At 44.3% G+C, this 6839-nt stretch overlaps 1 protein-coding gene across 1 annotated transcript in view; it reads left to right on the forward strand.

The window, feature by feature from the left end:
- Positions 1–4161: 4161 nt before the first annotated feature.
- LOC138959849 (uncharacterized) overlaps positions 4162–6839 on the forward strand; it is a 104484-nt gene continuing 101806 nt past the window's right edge. Inside the window, exon 1 of the mRNA XM_070331494.1 lies at positions 4162–4309. The gene's annotated coding sequence lies outside the window, so the exon portion shown is untranslated. The remainder of the gene's footprint in view (positions 4310–6839) is intronic.

Genomic DNA, 6839 nt, shown 5'->3' on the forward strand with positions numbered 1-6839 from the left:
CCGTTCAGCTTGAAGCTGTCTGTGACTGAAGTCAGTGCATTCGCACCCCAGCACTCGCGTGAACCCATAGCAGTATCATGGGTCGCGTTTGATTGGCTGTTGATCTCCGACGATTATTGCCGAGGCTTAATTATTCACCGATGGTTGTTTTGATTGGCTCTCGATCTCCAAACACCGTAGCATCATGGCGTCTGGATTCCATATTGTTTTGTCGGCTGTGGAAGCTCTTACGATCGACGACCAAAGTGTGAAAAACAAGTGGAAAGCCAACTGGCTGTCAGAAGAAGTGACTGTCACTATCAACAAGAAAGAAAGGCGCCAGCTCATTGGCGACAGTATCGCCAAAATATCCATTCCCGGTCAGGCCGTGTGCACGTGGTGCGACAACGGCCACTGCGTGGTGAAATACGGACTTGGTGGAAAAAAGGTGTTGGTTCGTCACATTGAAAGCAAGAAGCACAGAGGGCTCTTGGAAGCACGTCTCTCTCTCTCTCTCTCTCTCTCTCTCTCTCTCTCTCTTTCCCTCCATCCTGTCTGCGCTGAGCCGATGACCCGCAGTTGCTGGTAGGCCTGAATAAGGAAAATTAACACCTCAACTCAAGGCAAAACAACCGATTTATAGATTAGAACCTTTTTTTTGGGGGGGTAGGTGAGGTGAGGGGGAGAGTAGGTGCACTCTGTTCAGACATTGTAGCAGCTTTGATGAGTTATCTTGATTGCTTTTTGGCTCACGTAAGTGTAGCCTATGCGATCGTAACTTTGTCTGTCTGTGCGTGTGTATGTCTGTGGTAGAAACTTTAACATTTGAAGACGTCACATTATGGCGTAAGAGGGTTAGACGTCACGCGAAGGAATTACTGAAAGTCTCGGTCATTGTCATTTTGAGCGAGCCGAGACTAGTTGGCAGTCGTGTCCCTGTAAGTTACAGGCTACATGCAGACAGACAGATCTAGATCTATAGTGTCTCGCTTTCTTGCACAGTGTCACCTATGCTTACTGTGTGTGTGTGTGTATGTGTGACGGAGTCCGGGAGTGATTGAGTTTGTGTTACTGTTTGTCGATTTCTTACGTGAGCCTTGAAGGCTTCGCCTCTTGTTTTCTACATTGTCATTATCATGTGATTACAGGCACCTGTGGATGTGAAGCAAAATGTTTTGTTTAAAATGCTAAAACATATTATTCTTGTGGTTTTTATAGCTTTTTAAAAAGGCATGATCTATTTTTTTGCTATCAGGAGAAGCCCCAAAATGGCCTTTATAATTCTAAAATTCCTTTTCCGTCAGGGGGGCTTCGCCCCCCTGAACCCCCCTGAGCGGCCCTTGGACCCCGGCTTAGTTTCCTACTTTTTGAACATTTGCTGGTCTCATGCCTGTCAAAGTTATTTATTGAAAAAAAGAAAAAAACGTCCGGGGATATCATACCCATGAACTCTCATGTCAAATTTCATAAAGATCGGCCCAGTAGTTTAGTCTGAATCGCTCTACACACACACACAGACAGACAGACACACATACACCACGACCCTCGTCTCGATTCCCCCCTCTATGTTAAAACATTTAGTCAAAACTTGACTAAATGCAAACAAGTCGCGTAAGGCGAAAATACAACATTTAGTCAAGTAGCTGTCGAACTCACAGAATGAAACTGAACGCAATGCAACGCAGCAAGACCGTATACTCGTAGCATCGTCAGTCCACCGCTCACGGCATAGGCAGTGAAATTGACAAGAAGAGCGGGGTAGTAGTTGCGCTGGGAAGGATAGCACGCTTTTCTGTACCTCTCTTCGTTTTAACTTTCTGAGCGTGTTTTTAATCCAAACATATCATATCTAAATGTTTTTGGAATCAGGAACCGACAAGGAATAAGATGAAAGTGTTTTTAAATTGATTTGGAAAATTTAATTTTGATAATAATTTTTATATATTTAATTTTCAGAGCTTGTTGTTAATCCAAATATAACATATTTATATGTTATTGGAATCAGCAAATGATGGAGAATAAGATGAACGTAAATTTGGATCGTTTTATAAAAAAATTTTTTTTTTACAATTTTCAGATTTTTAATGACCAAAGTCATTAATTAATTTTTAAGCCACCACGCTGAAATGCAATACCGAAGTCCGGGCTTCGTCGAACATTACTTGACCAAAATTTCAACCAATTTGGTTGAAAAATGAGGGCGTGACAGTGCCGCCTCAACTTTCACGGGTGTATGCAAAAAATTGCATTCATAACGGAAGTCAAACGGAGCCAGGGGACGAAACCCACCGACAGACTCTATACGTTTGCGGGAATTCCCGCACCCAGAACTCCGAGTTACTTCCCTTCGAGTCTCGTTCTATCACTGACAGCATGCGTTGGATTAGAACTCCGGACAAAAACAAGTGTTGATCCGGGGTCAAGAAGCCCGCCCTTGGTAAGATGGGGTGGGACATGGATTATTGATCAAGACTTCACTGTAAATCTCAAACACCATAGATCCTTCATAACGACCGATTTTTGAAGAATTATTCCGTAAATAAACAAATAAATAGTGACGTCATTTGTGGTGGGTTGTGGGCGACCCACTTTTGAATTAAAGAAGGCATTTTACTTTGTTTATTTCTATTTGGATGGCGTGGGTCGTGTCCCACCCCCATATTACCAAGGGCGGCTTCTTGACCCCGTTTAAGATCAACACTTGTTTTTATTGCTAGCCTATCACTTTCTTGACTCTCTGTAAGGCACACACACAAAAATTGTCTGTTTTTTCGCGCGACCCAAGACTATTTTTTTGGCCTATGTTACCGTAAACAGACTATTTTGTTGTTGTTGGCCTGATCGGTTTTTAATTTTTATTTTTTTCACTGATAAACATACACTGTGCACCTTACACATTGGGGCTTGACTTAGTACCCTTGAGAGGGAGGGGCATCCAACATGTAGCAAGGGTACAGGGGCAGGCAAGGCGGGGGTATGGCCCTCTTCGCTAGAAGTTATTAGCATTTTCGAGGGTTGCATTTTTGGGGGGTCACCCTGTATTTCTCTCAGCGAGTGCCGACCCTGCTTCAAACACAGTAGTTCTTTAGTGCCGCAATGCAGGTTGAATTACAACTGAATGCTATATAGTTATTTCTACACACACACACACACACACACACACACACACACACACACACTGACACACTCACACACACACACACACACACACACACACACACACACACACACACACACATATATATATATATATACACGCACGGCTCACTTATACTGACACGTAGGCACGCAATGACCGTGCACACAAACTGAACGTGACACTCAAGCCGCCCGCTGGCACGCGCGCACGCAGGTACAGACGCACACTGGCCCACACGCACGGAACGAACACACTGACACACACACACCCACATACACACACACACATACACACACACACACACACATACACACACACACACACACACATACATACACATACACACGCACGGAGAGAACACACACACACACAGGGGCGGACGAGGGGGGGTGCACAGGGTGCACGTGCACCCCCCCTCCAGCAAAAAAAATAATAATTTGGAAAGCTGATTATATGGCCATTTATAAGTTCAAATGGCACCAGATGGCACCATTTTGCTTCTTTGAGGAAAAAATTTTTCCGGGGGGGCATGCCCCCGGACCCCCCTAGCAAATTCGGGCGCTTCGCGCCCATCACATTCACTTTCGATTCAAAGTGCACCCCCCCTTACAAAGCAACTGATCCGCCCCTGCACACATACACACACACACACACACACCACTGACATGTCAGCTGGCGTAGGCCTACCTTGCACTCAGTCACGACATCAGCTGGGCAGTAAGCGGCCTTTTTAAATAACACCAGTCTCTCTGCTAAATTTTCATCCACACACAATCGCCACAGAAACAACAACAATATTATGACATTTAGACAGAACGAGTCAGTGTCAGACAGCTATAGCAGTCAAAACAACAGAGTCTGCTTTAAAGTCCGAGAAAAACAGTTGTGAGTCAGTTCAGCCCACAGAACTTGGTTCAGCCCGACCCGGCGCAGAAGCAGACGACACGATGTGCGTGACGTCATAAGCATTCAGCCTCTGCATCTCTTTTCAGAAACTGGAGATTTCCCAGAAATCGGCGATTCCCGGGCCGTCCAAGACTTCGTAACCTGGAACGCTGACGCGCGCTTCTTTCATTGCAGAAAAGTTTTGAAGAGTTGCAAAAGACAGGAATGTCGTGTTCGAGTGTTGTGCTTGGTGAAAGGAGTGAAATTTAGAGCGGCCTTGATCGTGAGTGGTGGAGTGACACAGAGGTAACGTGGCTGTATTTCTTGCTTCCTTGTTGTGTGTTTGTTGACGGCTGTCGCCGCGTGTGTCGATAGGTTACTGTGACCCGAGTATTGTTTTGATTGCGCTGTGTTGTCACTGGGATGTGTGGGTGTGTGCGGAGGGGGGGGGGGTGTTCTGTGTGTGTGAGTGTGTGCGGTGTGTGTGCGATGTGTGTGCGTGTGCCGTGTGGGTGTGTAGTTTGTGCGCGTGTGTATGTATGTGTGAGTGTGTGTGTGTGTGTGTGTGTGTTTGTTTACATGCGTGCGTGCGTATTGACGTGTCGTACATGTACGCTAGCGCGCACGTGTGTTTGCAGCAGGTGTCGCTGTAGATGCATGTTTTCTCGTTGTTGGGAAGTTGTTCTATTTGACATCTACACAGACTGTCAGACGACAACAATTAAGCCTTCTCAGTCGACTGAGAATAATAGCATGCAGGGGCGGATCAGTTGCTTTGTAAGGGGGGGGGGTGCACTTTGAATCGAAAGTGAATGTGATGGGCGCGAAGCTAGGGGGGTCCGGGGGCATGCCCCCCCGGAAAAATGTTTGGCCCAAAGAAGCAAAATGGTGCCATCTGGTGCCATTTGAACTTAGAAATGGTCATAGAATCAGCTTTCCAATTTTATTTTTTTTTTGCTGGAGGGGGGGTGCACCTGCACCCTGTGCACCCCCCCTCGTCCGCCCCTGGATGGTGTAGGTGTGGGCAGAATCATTCACGCACCGTGACGTCGAGCACAGCACAGTGTAGTTATACAAGGAACTTAGTCGATAAATATCGACAGGGGGCCGACAAATGGTTTAAATGTGAAATGTGTGTATATGGGTGTGGGTCTGAAACAAACAAACAAACAAACCATGTGAACCCCCCCCCGGGCCGCAGGCCTTCGATGTAGTGATTGAAAAAAAGGATGTTCTCAAATGGTTCAATTCTCATTTGGTCTGATTGTCAAATGGTACCGGTATACTCCCCCCCCCCCTCTGGTCACAGGCCAAGGATTTAAAAAAAATTAATTAATTAATTATTTATTTATTTTAAACATTAAACAAATTAATTAGAGTAAAACAAAACATTAAAACATTATCTCAGATAAATCCACACACACACAAAAAAGAAACAAATGTTTACATACAATCATATCAATTCATAAAAACAAAATGACAATGAATTCAACAAAACATCAATTACTAATTAACACATACATATAGCCCTCATTTTGATTATACCGTATGCAGGAAATTGATTCAAATGATGCAAATGCAATCATCTCCAAAAGGGGGTACACAATGCACGCAGCGAACCGTCAACAAAACTAATAGGTGGATGCCGGGGGGTGGATGGGGGGTTTGCACCCTCTTCCATTCCCCGCATTCGTTCCCACGGGACTCTGCTATCACTTCCTCCTGCATTACCTCTACACCTCCTCCCCCCCCCCTTTTTTTGTGCTGCATATCTGGTCGCTGACATGACCGCTCCCTCTAAACTCACACTTAAAACGTTCATAATAAATTAAGTAGATGTGCAACGCCAAGGCACTGCATACTCCAGCGAAAGACAAACCTCTCTCTCTCTCTCTCTCTCTCTCTCTCTCTCTCTCTCTCTCTCTCTCTCTCTCTCTCTCTCTCTCTCTCTCTCTCTCTCTCTCTATGGGTCCCGATAAGATTCCTGTCCGGTTGCTCAAACTTGCTTTACCATACATAATTGATTCACTGACTTAATGTCTACAACCTTGGCATACAACAAAACGTTTTTCCCTCTATTTTAAAATGTGCCAAGGTAGTGCCACTCCCAAAAAGCAAGGATCTTACGGACCCTAACAACTTTCGACCAATTTCCCTCTTACCTGTTTTATCTAAGCCTTTGGAGAAGCATATTTAGAAATATTTACTGGAATATATGGAACGAATGAATTTGTTTCATCCATTTCAGTCTGGATTTCGCTCTAAGCATTCATGCCACACTGCTCTCAGCTCTTTATGTGAAACTTGGTTATCAGCTATTAATGAGTCCGAAGTAACAGGAGCGTTATTCCTGGACTTTAAAAAAGCCTTTGACCTTGTAGACCACTCCTTATTATTAAAGAAATTACAATGCTACTTAAAAGATGACTCTGCTTGTGCCTTCTTCGAATCATATCTTTCAAAACGGAAACAATATGTATTCATCAACTGTAAAACTTCGTCGAATTATTTTGTCAAAAGTGGTGTGCCTCAAGGGTCTGTATTAGGACCTATATTGTTCTGTATTTATATAAATGATTTACCTCTTCATGTGTCAGATGAGAAAGTAAGATGTGAGTTCTTTGCGGATGATTCATCAATCCACACCAGTCAGAAGTCTTTGGTAGCCGTCAACCAATCTCCTCAAAAAAGTATAGATGAGATGACAGAATGGTGCACCACTAATGCAATGGTTATTCACCCTGTTAAGACGAAAAGTATGGTGATTACAACTAGACAAAAACACCAATTAAAACCCTTACAACTTCAACTGTCAATTGATTCAACTCAAGTGCAA

Source organism: Littorina saxatilis, linkage group LG2 (assembly GCF_037325665.1).
Source record: "Littorina saxatilis isolate snail1 linkage group LG2, US_GU_Lsax_2.0, whole genome shotgun sequence".
Classification (NCBI taxonomy): Eukaryota; Metazoa; Mollusca; class Gastropoda; order Littorinimorpha; family Littorinidae; genus Littorina; species Littorina saxatilis.